The 15,322-nt window shown below is 39.0% G+C and overlaps 1 pseudogene across 1 annotated transcript; it reads left to right on the top strand.

Annotated features, from left to right (window-relative positions):
* Positions 1-14,032: 14,032 nt before the first annotated feature.
* Positions 14,033-15,035, top strand: LOC309648368 (cytochrome c pseudogene; annotated as a pseudogene). The gene is made up of 2 exons (XR_014268351.1): positions 14,033-14,097; positions 14,557-15,035. The product of XR_014268351.1 is annotated as a cytochrome c pseudogene (transcript).
* The last annotated feature ends 287 nt before the right edge of the window (positions 15,036-15,322 follow it).

The following is a 15,322-nucleotide window of genomic DNA, read 5'->3' as shown; positions in this document are numbered from 1 at the left end:
AAAGGAATCCAAATCGGAAAAGAAGAAGTAAAGCTGTCACTGTTTGCAGATAACATGATACTCTACATAGAGAATCCTAAAGATGCTACCAGAAAACTCCTAGAGCTAATCAATGAATTTGGTAAAGTAGCAGGATACAAAATTAATGCACAGAAATCTCTTGCATTTCTATACAATAATGACGAAAAATCTGAAAGTGAAATTAAGAAAACACTCCCGTTTACCATTGCAACAAAAAGAATAAAATATCTAGGAATAAACCTACCTAAGGAGACAAAAGAACTGTATGCAGAAAATTATAAGACACTGATGAAAGAAATTAAAGATGATACAAATAGATGGAGAGATATACCATGTTCCTGGATTGGAAGAATCAACATTGTGAAAATGACTCTACTACCCAAAGCAATCTACAGATTCAATGCAATCCCTATCAAACTACCACTGGCATTTTTCAGAACTAGAACAAAAAATTTCACAATTTGTATGGAAACACAAAAGACCCCGAATAGCCAAAGCAATCTTGAGAACGAAAAATGGATCTGGGGTAATCAGGCTCCCTGACTTCAGACTATATTACAAAGGTACAGTAATCAAGACAGTTTGGTACTGGCACAAAAACAGAAATATAGATCAATGGAACAGGATAGAAAGCCCAGAGTTAAACCCACGCACATACGTTCACCTTATCTTTGATAAAGGAGGCAAGCATATACAGTGGAGAAAAGACAGCCTCTTCAATAAGTGGTGCTGGGAAAATTGGACAGATACATGTAAAAGTATGAAATTAGAACACTCCCTGACACCATGCACAAAAATAAACTCAAAATGGATTAAAGACCTAAGTGTAAGGCCAGACACTATCAAACTCTTAGAGGAAAACATAGGCAGAACACTCTATGACATACATCACAGCAAGATTCTTTTTGACCCAGCTCCCAGAGAAATGGAAATAAGAACACAAATAAACAAATGGGACCCAATGAAACTTAAAAGCTTTTGCACAGCAAAGGAAACCATAAACAAGACGAAAAGACAACCCTCAGAATGGGAGAAAATATTTGCAAATGAAGCAACTGACAAAGGATTAATCTCCAAGATTTACAAGCAGCTCATGCAGCTCAATAACAAAAAAACGAACAACCCAATCCAAAAATGGGCAGAAGACCTAAATAGACATTTCTCCAAAGAAGATATACAGATGGCCTACAGACACATGAAAGAATGCTCAACATCATTAATCATTAGAGAAATGCAAATCAAAACTACAACGAGATATCATCTCACACCGGTCAGAATGGCCATCATCAAAACATCTAGAAACAATAAATGCTGGAGAGGGTGTGGAGAAAAGGGAACACTCTTGCACTGTTGGTGGGAATGTAAATCGATACAGCCACTATGGAGAACAGTATGGAGGTTCCTTAAAAAACTACAAATAGAACTACCATACGACCCAGCAATCCCACTACTGGGCATATACCCTGAGAAAACCATAGTTCAAAAAGAGTCATGTACCAAAATATTCATTGCAGCTCTATTTACAATAGCCAGGACATGGAAGCAACCTAAATGTCCATCGACAGATGAATGGATAAAGAAGATGTGGCACATATATACAATGGAATATTACTCAGCCATAAAAAGAAATGAAATGGAGGTATTTGTAATGAGGTGGATGGAGTTAGAGTTTGTCATACAGAGTGAAGTAAGTCAGAAAGAGAAAAACAAATACAGTATGCTAACACATATATACGGAATCTAAGGGAAAAAAAAAAAAAAAGGCCATGAAGAACCTAGTGGCAAGACGGGAATAAAGACACCGATCTACTAGAGAATGGACTTGAGGATATGGGGAGGGGATGGGGTGAGATATGACAGGGTGAGAGAGTGTCATGGACATATATACACTACCAAATGTAAAATAGATAGCTAGTGGGAAGCAGCCGCATAGCACAGGGAGATCAGCTCGGTGCTTTGTGACCACCTAGAGGGGTGGGATGGGGAGGGTGGGAGGGAGGGAGATGCAAGAGGGAGGAGATATGGGAACATATTGTATATGTATAACTGATTCACTTTGTTATAAAGCAGAAGCTAATACACCATTGTAAGGCAATTATCCTTCAATAAAGGTGTTTAAAAAAAAAAAAAAACATTAATCTGGAGGATCCAACATTTCTCTTCTAGCAATTTCAGATAAAGGAAATGCTGGGGAAACCTTTTTAAACAAAATAATACACGATTTTAGGTTATTCCTGAATGATAGTGTTTCCAGATTAAAAGTATTTATCAAATGCCCAGGAGAGTGAATTAAAGGAGACCTACTTAGTGTAAGGACACACTATTCCATAATTCAGAATGTGATAGATAATAGTCAAGAGGGAGAAAATCAGAAACAATAATTACAAATATATATTAGTGAAAATCAAAATGACATTAGCCTTTTTCTCAATAATGCTGAAAAGTAAGAACAATTAGAAAAATCTCATTAAGGAAATGCATTTCAATCTAGAATTCCATTTTTATCCAGACCACCAATCCAGTGTGAGGAGAAAATGATACAAAACGACTAAAACAATTATTCCCTTATACTTCATCTCCAGGGAAACTACTGGAGAATGTCAGACCAACACTGAACTAGAGGTTTATTCTGGGTAACACCACTTCCTGCTCTCTGAAAAGCTTTAGTTTGATGCTTTCTTTTTCTCTATCCAACTATTTCTCATCCTGTACTGATACTTACTGTAAAATGCCTTGACTCCATAGACAAATTTGATTCAGAGACTGTGTCCCCAGAATTGTTCAGTAAAGAAAGTGCTTAGATCAACCATCTGGTGAAATTCTTTACTCTTGGTGGGTGTCAGACTCATATATATTCACAATGGACATGCATCAGATTAAAAAGAAAAAGTGCCACTTACATAATCCAAGTACCCTTACCCTGATTCCATGATCACTGGAAAGTCTTCAGACAAAAATGTAGTTTTGTCTATGACTTGCAGAAACATGGATATTGCAGTCAGATTTACAATAATATATTTCTTAATAAGTTAATAAAATTGAAGTACTTGTCTGTAAAAATATATGTGAATAAAGATAAACAGTCATGAACCAGTGATAATTTATTCCAACTATTATTTTATTTTCTCAATTTTTACTTAAAATTTTTTCAAATAAATGGTTTAAACTCATTGGATTTACATTTTTATCATCCACTATTCACTAACTCCATAGGGTGTATCAATACATAATACATTAATTTGAGTAGGTTTCTCTTAGAGATCTAAATTAGCTTGTAGAGTCAAATATACCCATTCCTTTTTTAAAGTAAGTTTCAGGGGTACAGCATTAAAAGTCAACATCTGTATACACTACAAAGTAATCACCATCACAAGTCTAGTTACCATCTACCATCATACATTTTACCCCCTTCACCCATTTTGCTCAGTCCCAACCCTCTTTCCTCTGGTGATCACTAATTGGTTCTCTGTATCTATGAATTTGTTTTGTTTGTTCACTTGTTTTGTTTTTGTTTTTTTAATTTCACATATGAGTGAAATCATATGGTGTTTTTCTTTCTCTGACTTATTTCATTTGCATATAGCCACAAGATACATCCATGTTATTCAAAATAGCAGAATTTTACTCTTGTTGTGGCTGAGTAGTATTCCATTGTATATTTTAACCACATTTTCTTTAACTATTCATCCATAGATGGATGCTTAGGTTTCTTCCATATCTTGGCTATTCTAAATAATGCTGCAATGGACATAAGGGTGCATATATCTTTTCAAATTAGTGTTTTTTGTGTTTTTCAGATAAATACCCAGAAGTGAAATAGCTAGGTCATATGGTAGACCTGAATGTAAGACCTGAAATCATAAAATTCCTAGAAGAAAACATAGGTGTTACCTCATTAACATTGGTCTTAGCAATGTTTTGTGGATCTGACTCCAAAGGCAAGGGAAACAAAAGCAAAAATAAGTAAATAGGACTATATCAAACTAAAAAGCTTCTGTACAGCAAAGGAAACCAGTATCAAAATGAAAAGTCAACCTACTGAATGGGAGAAGATATTTCCAAATCATATATTCGATAAAAGGTTAATATCCAAAGTATATAGAGAACTCAAAGTCAACAACAACAACAATAATAAAACAACCCACTTAAAACATGGGCAGATGATCTGAATAGACATTTTTTCCAAAGAAAATATACAGATGATCAACAGGCACGTGAAAATATTTTCAATATCACTAATTATTAGGGAAATGCAAATCAAAACCACAATGAGATATCACCTCACATCCGTTAGAATGGTTATCATCAAAAATAAAAGAAATAACAAATGTTGGTGAGGATGTGAGGAAAAGGGAATGCTGGTACACAGTTGGTGGGAATGTAAATTGGTACAGCCACTATGGAAAACAGTATGGAGTTTCCTCAAAAAATTAAGAATAGAACTACTGGGAGGTGAATCAAGATGGAAGAGTAGTAGTATGTGAAACTCACCTCCTTCCACAAATATATCAAAAATACATCTACATGTGGAATGATTCTTACAGAATATCTACTGAACACTGGCAGAAGATCTCAGACTTCCGAAAGGGCAAGAAAATCTCCATGTAACTGAGTAGGACAAAAGAAAAAAAGAGAGAAAGAAATCGGGACAGGACTGGTGAGCTTGGGAAAGAGCTGTGTAAGAGGAAAGGTTCCCTCAAAGTCCCCTTACCAGCACGGAGGTCAGCCAAGATAGAGGCGAAGCTTCAGAGCCTCAGAGGAGAGTGCAGCAACCAGTTTGTGGCAGCCAGAACAGAGAGAAACCTGCAGAGATGGTCAGTGCCACCGCCCTGTGCTCCCCAGCCTGAGACGTGTGTCCACTGGAACAGGTTGGGGCTGGGTGCTGAAGCTCGGGCTTTGGAGATCAGACCCAGGGAGAGGACTGGGGTTGCTGGGGGAAACAGCCTGAAGGGGGTACAGTCTAGTGCAACCACAATGCAGGGTGTATGGGGAGGAAACCTGGCTGGCCTCAGAGGCCAGGCACCATTGTTTGGAGGGTGTGGAGGGGAGGGGTAGGACCTGCCACTGCAGCCTTTTTCCCGTGCGCACTCTCAGGCAACAGGACACCACCCACACGAGCTTCTGGAGCAGGTGCTAGCTGCCGCTGTGAACTCCAGGAGCAGCTGCAAGCCACTGCTGCTGCTCTTCTGAGATCCAGGCTGCAGGAGCAGTGGAGAGCCACCCTTGCAGGCTCCAGGAGTGGTCGTGAGCTGCCTCCACTGCTATCACAGGCTCCAGGGGTGCACACGAGCTGCCACTGCCACAGAGAGCCCTGGGAGAGGGCATCAGCTGCCACATCTGCACACCCTCTCTCTACCAAGGGGATATGGTCAGTACACACTGAGGAAAGAGGCAGCAGGCATTCATACTAAAAACAGCCCTCGCAACAAAAATATTAAACCTACACATGCTACACAGGGATGCTGCCACATATAACCCTCAAAAACCACAGTAGATAATTGTTTCTCCTGAACTCACAGAGTAAGGGAAATATAAGTAAAATGAAAAAGCAGGGGAACCACTCCCAGTTAAAAGACCAGGAGAATTCCCCTGAAAGAACAATGAAACAGACCTCTTCAGTCTAATAGGCACCAATTTCAAAAAGAAGATAATTAAAATACTGAAGGAATTAAGAAAGTCTATCAACAGAAATGCGTGCCAATTTCAAAAAGATGATAATGAAAATACTGAAGGAATTAAGTAAGGCTATCAATAGAAATGCAGAGTACTGTAAAAAGGAACTAGAAATTATAAAGAGACAAGACAAATTAGAAAATCCATTTGCCGAGATGAAAGCTGAGCTAAACACAATGAATAGCAGAATGAATAATGCAGAAGAATGAATAAGTGATCTGGAAGATAGAATAATGGAAATCACCCAATCAGAACAGCAGACAGAAAGTCAAATGAAAAAAAAATGGAAGCAATATAAGAGATCTGTGGGATAACATAAAGCATGCCAATCTATACAACATAGGGATCCCAGAAGGGGAAGAAAGAGAAAAGGGGATCAAAAATGTATTTGAAGAAATTATGGCTGAAAACTTCCCAACACTAAAGAAGGAAACAGAAATCCAGGTACAGGAAGCACAGAGGGTACCAAATAAGGTGAACCCCAAACAGACCTACACCAAGACATATTATAATAAAAATGGCAAAAGTTAAAGAGGATTCTGAAGGCAGCAAGAGAGAAAGAGTTAATTACAAGGGAACCCCCATAAGAATATCAGCTGATTTCTCTACAGAAACATTACAGGCCAGAAGAGAGTGGCAAGATATATTCAAAATCCTAAAAAGGAAAAACATGCAACCTAGAATATTCTACACAGCAAGATTATCACTTAGAATAGAAGGAGAGAGAAAGAATTTCTCAGACAAGCAAAAACTAAAAAAATAGAGCAATACTAAAACTATCCTAAAAGAAATATTGAACGATCTCTAAACAGAAATGAAGCAAGAATCTATAGGAAAGAGAAAATCATAATTGGAAAGTAAATCACTTAAATAAGCCAGTACACAGATTTTTTTAAAAAAACCAAAACATTTTTGTGAAAACAATGATAACCACAATGAACAACAAAATGATAAACATGAAGATGTAAAAGAGGACATCAAAATCATAAAATGTGGGGGAGGAGAGCAAGAAAACATAGATGATGATGATTATTATTATTAAGAATGTGTTTAAGCCTGTATGACTATCAGTCTAAAGCAAGTAGATATAGGAAGGGGTTAACATACTTGAAAAACAGGGTAACCACAAATCAAAAACATAAGATTCACAAAAACAAAAAGAAAACACAAGCATAAAATAAAAGGAAATCATCAAACCACAAAATGAAAAACAGGTATAAAGAAGAAACACAGAATCGACTGGAAAATAAGGTTTAAAATGGCAATAAATACATGGCTATCAATAATTACCTTAAATGTCAATAGACTAAATGCTCCAATCAAAAGACACAGAGTGGCGGATTGGATGAAAAAAAACAAGAGCCTACAATATGCTGCCTACAGAGACCCACTTTAGGGTAGAAGACACATATAGATTGAAAGTGAGGGGATGTAAAGAGACATTTCATGCAAATGGAAATGACAAGAAAGCGGGGAATCGCAATACTCATATCAGACAAAATAGACTTTAAAACAAAAGCCATAAAGAAAAAGGACACTATATAATGATAAAAGGATCAATACAAGAAGATAATTTTACACTTGTCAACATATATGCACCTAATATAGGAGCACCCAAATACATAAAACAAATACTAATAGACAAAAAGGGAGAAATTGACAGGAATACAATAATAGTAGGGGAGTTTAACACCCCACTCACATCAATGGAGAGAGTTTCTGGACAGAAAATCAATAAGGCAATAGAGATTCTAAATGATAAAATAGAACAGTTAGGCTTAATTGATATTTTCAGGATGTTACACCCAAAAAACCAGAATATACATTCAAGTGCACATGGAACAGTCTCTAAGATTGACCACATACCAGGGTACAAAACAAGACCCAAATTTAAGAGTATAGAAATTGTCTCAGCAGAGTCAAGATGGCAGCATGGGAAGATGCGGAGTTTGCGTTTCCCCACAACTAGGCCGCCTGCCGGATGCTGGTGGGGGACCTTGATGCCCAACAGATGGGAGGAACCCCCAAGCGACTGGGTAGGACATGGGGGGACTGAGGGGGGAGGAGAAGTTGAGGACGGACAGGACCAGCACCCCTGAGGGGTGGCTGGGAGGGGGGTAGGGGTTCCTCTGCCCAATCGGCCCAGGAAGCCAGGCTGGGTCCTAGGCTCTCAGAGGCCCCCTCCAGGCCACATTGGTCCTAGGCTTGTAGGAGGGAGGGAGGGAGGAAGGGGGGAAAGGAGAGTAGAGGTGGATGGTGGGAGGGGAACCCTCTAGGACCCCATGATTGGGGAAGGCACAGAGGGCTTTGCTCCTCCAACTTGGACCTGGGAAGCCTACTGGGCTGCCAGGTCAGGTCCCTCACCCTCCAAAGCCCCCTCTGGGCCCCATGGGTCCTGGGGGTGTAGGAGGGAGGCTGGGGAAGAACAGGAGAGGCAGGTGGGAGGGGCCCACCAGGATAGGAGGAGCTGGAGAGGAGTAGAAGGCATTTGCCCCTGCCCTCTGAGACCAGAGGCATGCCTGGGCCCCTTCGGTTCCATTGAGCCTAAGCCCCACCCCCCACCCCCTCAGGGCCTTTTCCAGTCCTGTGGGTCCAAAGCATAGGCCCCACCCACCACCTAAACCCCACCCCTGCCTGAGCCCTGGTCCCCACAGCCAAGGCCTTTTCCACCTTTTTTTCTTCCTCTTTTTTTACTATTGTGGTTCTGTTTTACCTTCTGGTTGTTTCATGTATATTTTTATTTTTATATCCTTTCTAACATATGTGTTAGTTTCAAAGTCTGATTTTATTTTTTACTCTTTGTTATTGTTCTGCTTTTTTTCTTTTTCTTGCCACCTCGTGTGGCTTGTGGGATCTTGGTTCACGAGCCGGGGGTTGGGCCAAAGCTCCTGCAGTGGGAGCTCCAAGTGCGAACCACTGGATTAACAGAGAACCTCAGAACCCAGGGAATATTCATCAGAGTGAGGTCTTCCAGAGGTCCTCGTCTTGGTGCCTAGATGATACCCAACAGCCTACAGACTCCAGTGATGGAAGCCTCAGGCCAAACAACCAGTAAGACAGGAACAAAATACCACTCATCAAAAAAAAAGAAAAAAGAAAAAAAAAGGAGACAGCAGAAAAATATGTCACAGATGAAGGAGCAAGGTAAAACCTGCAAAATCAAATAAATGCGGAGGAAATAGGCAATCTACCTGAAAAAGAAGTCAGAGTAATGATAGTAAAGATGATCCATAATCTCGGAAGTAGAATGGAGGCACGGAACGAGAAAATACAAGAAATGTTTAACAGAGATCTAGAAGAACTAAAGAAAAAACAAACAGAGATGAACAACACAATAACTGAAATTTAAAATACACTAGAAGGAATCAATAACAGAATAACTGAGGCAGAAAAATGAATAAGTGAGCTGGAAGACAAAATGGTGGAAATAACTGCTGAGGAGCAAAATAAAGAAAAAAGAATAAAAAGAATTGAAGTCAATCTCAGAGACCTCTGGGACAACACTAAACGCACCAACATTTGAATTATAGGGGTCCCAGAGGAAGAAGAGAAAAAGAAAGGGTCTGAGAAACTATTTGAAGAGATTAGAGTGAAAAAGTTCCCTAACACGGGAAAGGAAATAGTCACCCAAGTCCAGGAAGTGAAGAGAGTCCCATACATGGGAAACACACCAAGACACATATTAATCAAACTAACAATGATTAAGTTCAAAGAAAAATATCAAAAGCAGCAAAGGAAAAGCAAAAAATAACCTTATGGGGATTCCTTTGTATGTTATCAGCTGATTTTTCAGCAGAAACTCTGCAGGCCAGAAGGGAATGGCAGGATTTACTTAAAGTGATGAAAGAGAAAAACCTACAACCAAGATTACTTTACAAGCAAGGATCTCATTCAGATTCGATGGAGAAATCAAAAGCCTTTCAGACAAGCAAAAGCTAAGAGAATTCAGTACTACCTAACCAGCTTTACAACAAATGCTAAAGGAACTTCTCTAGGTGGGAAACACAAGAGAAGAAAAAGACCCACAAAAACAAACCCCAAAGAATTAAGAAAATGGTAATAGGAACACACACATCAATAATTACTTTGAATGTCAATGGTTTATATGCCCCAACCAAAAGACATAGACTGGCTGAATGGATACAAAAACAAGACCCATATATATGCTGTCTACAAGAGAGCCACTTCAGACCTAGGGACACATACAGACTGAAAGTGAGGGGATGGAAAAACACATTCCATGCAAATTGAAATCAAAAGAAAGCTGGAGTAGCAATACTTGTATCAGATAAAATAGACTTTAAAATAAAGAATGTTACAAGAGAAAGGAAGGACACTACATAATGATCAAGGGATCAATCCAAGAAGAAGATATAACAATCATAAATGTTTATCCACCCAACATAGGAGCACCTCAATATATAAGGCAAATGCGAACAACCATGAAGGGGGAAATCAACAGTAACACAATAATACTAGGGGACTTTAACACCCCACTTACACCAATGGACAGATCATCGAAACAGAAAGTAAATAAGGAAACATAAGCTTTAAGTGATACAATAGACCAGAGAGATTTGATATTTATAGGACATTCCATCTGTAAACAGCTCATTACACTTTCTTCTCAAGTGCACATGGAACATTCTCCAGGATAGATCACATCTTGGGTCACAAATCAAGCCTCGGAAAATTTAAGAAAATTGAAATCGTACCAAGCATCTTTTCTGACCAAAACACTATGAGATTGGAAATCAATTACAGGGAAAAAAAACTGTAAAAAACACAAATACATGGAGGCTAGACAGTGCACTACTAAATGACCAAGAGATAACTGAAGAAATCAAAGAAGAAATAAAAAAATACATAGAAACAAATGACAATGAAAACACAACATCCCAAAATCTATGGGATGCAGCAAAAGCAGTTCTAAGAGGAAAGTTTATAGCAATTCAATCTCACCTCAAGAAACAAGAAAAATCTCAAATAAACAATCTAACACCACACGTAACGCAACTAGAGAAAGAAGAACAAAGAAAACCAAAAGTCAGTAGAAGGAAAAAAATCAGAAAGATCAGAGCAGAAATAAATGAAATAGAAACAAAGAAAACAATAGCAAAGATCAATAAAACTAAAAGTTGGTTCCTTCAGAAGATAAACAAAATTGGTAAACCCTAAGCCAGACTAATCAAGAAAAAAAGGGAGAGGACGCACATCAATAAAATTAGAAATGAAAAAGGAAAAATCACAACTGACACTGCATAAGTGCAAAGGGTTATAAGAGACTACTACAAACAACTATATGCCAATAAAATGGACAACCATGAAGAAATGGAGAAAATCTTGGAAAGGTAAAAATTTTCAAGTTTGAACCAGGAAGAATTAGAAAATATAAACAGACCTATCACAAGTAATGAAATTGAAACTGTAACTAAAAATCGTCCAACAAACAAGAGTCCAGGACCAGATGGTTTCACAGGCGAATTCTATCAAACATTTAGAGAAGAGCTAACATTCAATCCTTCTCAAACTCTTGCAAAAAATTGCAGAAGGAGGAACACTCCCAAATTCGTTCTACAAAGCCACCATCACCCTGATACCAAAACCAGAAAAAGATATCACAAAAAAGAAAATTATAGACCCATATCACTGATGAACATAGATTCAAAAATCCTGAACAAATACTAGCAAACAGAATCTAACAACATATTAAAAGAGTCGTATCACAATGATCAAGTGGGATTTATCCCAGGGATTCAAGGATTCTTCAGTATACACAAATCAATCAATGTGATACACCACATTAACAAATTAAGGAATAAAAACCATATGATCATCTCAATAGATGCAGAAAAAGCGTTTGACAAAATTCAACACCCATTTATGGTAAAAACTCTTCAGAAAATGGTCATAGAGGGAACCTACATCAACATAATAAAGGCCATATATGACAAACCCACAGCAAACATCATACACAATGGTGAAAAACTGAAAGCATTTCCACTAAGATTAGGAACAAGACAAGGATGTCCACTCTAGCCACTCTTATTCAACATAGTTTTGGAAGTCCTAGCCATGGCAATCAGAGAAGAAAAAGAAATAAAAGGAAGCCAAATTGGAAAAGAAGTAAAACTGTCAGTGTTTGCAGATAACAAGATACTATAACATAGAAAATCCTAAGGATGCCACCAGGAAACTACTAGAACTAATCAATAAATTTGGTAAGGTTGCAGGATACAAAATTAATGCACAGAAATCTCTGGCATTCCCATACACTGACAACGAAAAATCAGAAAGAGAAATTAAGCAAACAATCCCATTTACCATCACAACAAAAGGAATAAAATACTTAGGAATAAACCTACCTAAGGAGGTGAAAGACTTCTACTCAGAAAACTATAAAACACTGATGAAAGAAATCAAAGATGACGTAAACAGATGGAGAGAAATATACCATGTTCTTGGATTGGAAGAGTCAATACTGTGAAAATGACAATACTACCCAAAGCAATCTACAGGTTCCATGCCATCTCTATCAAACTACCAGTGGCATTCTTCACAGAATTAGAACAAAAAATTTTACAATTCGTATGGAAACACAAAAGACCCCGAATAGCCAAAGCCATGTTGAAAAAGAAAAACGGAGCTGGAGGAATCAGGCTCCCTGACTTCAGACTATACTACAAAGCTACAGTAATCAAGACAGTATGGTACTGGCACAAAAACAGAAATATAGATCAATGGAACAGGATAGAAAGCCCAGAGATAAACCCATGCACATATGGTCACCTTATCTTTGACAAAGGAGGCAAGAATATACAATGGAGAAAAGACAGCCTCTTCAATAAGTGGTGCCATGAAAAATGGACAGATACATGTAAAAGAATGAAATTAGGACACACCCTAACGCCATACACAAAAACAAACTCAAAATGGAGTTATGACCTAAATGTAAGACTAGACACTATAAAACTCTTAGAGGAAAACATAGGGAAAACACTCTTTGACATAAACCACAGCAAGATCCTTTTGATCCACCTCCTAGAGAAATGGAAATAAAAACAAAAATAAACAAATGTGATCTAATTAAACTTAAAAGCTTTTGCACAGCAAAGAAAACCGTAAACAAGACGAAAAGACAACCCTCAGAATGGGAGATAATATTTTCAAATGAAACAACGGACAATGGATTAATCTCCAAAATATACAAACAGCTCATGGAGCTCAATATCAAAAGCACAAACAACCCAATTAAAAAAAGGGTGTAAGGCCTAAGTAGACATTTCACCAAAGAAGACATACAGATGGCCATGAGGCACATGAAAAGATGATCAACATCACTAATTATTAGAGAAATGCAAATCAAAACTACAATGAGGTATCACCTCACACTGATTAGAATGGCCATCATCAAAAAATCAACAAACAGTAAATGCCGGAGAGGGTTTGATGAAAAGGGAACCCTCCAGCACTGTTGGTGGGGATGTAAATTGATACAGCCACAAGGAGAACAGTATGGAGGTTCCTTAAAAAGCTAAAAATAGAACTACCATATGACCCAGCAATCCCACTCCTGGACACATACCCAGAGAAAACCATAATTCAGAAAGGGTCATGTACCACAGTGTTCATCGCAGCACTATTTACAATAGCCAGGACATGGAAGAAACCTTAATGTCCATCAACAGATGAATGGATAAAGAAGACATGGCACATATATACAATGGAATATTACTCAGCTATAAAAAGAAATGATATTATTTGTAGTGAGGTGGATGGACCTAGAATCTGTCATACAGAGTGAAGTAAGTCAGAAAGAGAAAAACAAATACCATATGATAACACATATATATGGAATCTAAAAAAAAATGGTACTGATGAACTAGTGGCAGCACAGGAATAAACATGCAGACATAGAGAGTGGACTTGAGGACACTGGGTTGGGGAGGGGAAGCTGGGGTGATGTGAGAGTAGCATTGACATACATACACTATCAAATATAAAATAGGTAGTGGGAAGCAGTAGCATAGCACAGAGATATCAGCTTGGTGCTTTGCGATGACTGAGGGGTGGGATAGGGAGGTTGGGAGGGAGGCTCAAGAGGGAGGGGATATGGGGATATATATATGTATAAGGCTGATTCACTCTGTTGTACAACAGAAACTAACATAGCATTGTGAAGCAATTATACTCCAATAAAGATGTATAAAAAAAATTGTCTCAAGCATCTTTTCTAAACACAACGGAATAAAACTAGAAATCAACCAGAGAAAAAGAAATGAGGGGAAAAAAGATTACATGGAGACTAAACAACATGTTACTAAAAAACCAATGGGTCGGATTAGAGAGCGGGACGTTCGGCTTGCGAGCGGGAATGGCTTAGTCGTACACAGAGAAAGAATGGTGGGCGTGGGGCGCGGAGGCCACGGCGGGCGAGAAACCGAGCCATGAGGGCGCGCGCCTGCGTGGGGGGCGCGCGGGTGGACTGAGGCCTGTGGGCGGGGGCTGGGTGGGGGACAGGGAGTGGGGGGCCCCGGACTGCGCCCAGCCTGGTGGGCTACGGCGTGAGGTGGGGCGGGACCCTAAATAGGTCGTGGCGTGGTCTCGGTCAAGGTCCTGAAAGCTTGGAGGCGGCTTGTTCGCGGTTCTTTCCGAGACGCGGGACCTCCGTTGTCGGGACTGCGGGGCTATGGCAATGATAGACAAGATTTCCTCCGGAGTGAGGGCGGGAGTCGGGGGACGGTGCGCAGCACTTCACATCCTCTTTCCAAGAGAGCAAAAGCTGCTGCTCTTCCAATAAGTCATTACTTTTCCTGGCCACCTGTCTCTTCCCCCCTTAACATGCTCAGGCACCTCGGAGAGATTTAAAAATGTGTGATGTTGAGAAGGGCAAGAAGATTTTTGTTCAGAAGTGTGCCCAGTGCCATACTGTGGAAAAGGGAGGCAAGCACAAGACTGGGCCAAATCTCCATGGTCTGTTTGGGCGAAAGACAGGTCAGGCTGTCGGATTCTCTTACACAGATGCCAACAAGAACAAAGGCATCACCTGGGGAGAGGAGATGCTGATGGAGTATTTGGAGAATCCCAAGAAGTACATCCCTGGAACAAAAATGATCTTCGCTGGCATTAAGAAGAAGGGAGAAAGGGCAGACTTGATAGCTTATCTCAAAAAAGCTACTAATGAGTAATAGTTGGCCACTGCCTTATTTATTATGAAACAAATGTCTCATGACTTTTTATGTGTACCATATTTAAATTGATCTCATACACTAGAATTCAGATCATGAATAGCTGATGTAATATTTCTGTCCTGATTTAAATAAGATTGGCTTGTGGCTAAATGAATATGGTCAGCTTTTTGAATTTTGATAGTAATTCTGGTTCAGCAAGTACTATCACTGTTTTCCCCTTCTAAAGAGATGATTAAACTTGAATAAGGAATGTTAAAAAAAACAAAACAAAACAAAAAAACCAATGGGTCAACGTTGAAATCCAAGAGGAAATTTAAAAATACCTTGAGACAAATGACAATGAAAACACAACCATATAAAACCTATAGGATGCAGTGAAAGCAGTTCTTGGAGGGAATTTCATAGTGATACAGGCCTTCCTCTAAAAACAAGAAAAA

This window comes from Balaenoptera physalus (genome assembly GCF_965194825.1).
Source record: "Balaenoptera physalus genome assembly, chromosome: 1".
Lineage (NCBI taxonomy): Eukaryota > Metazoa > Chordata > Mammalia > Artiodactyla > Balaenopteridae > Balaenoptera > Balaenoptera physalus.
Note: the sequence above shows the minus strand (reverse complement) of the source record. Positions and strands in the feature narration are given on the sequence as shown.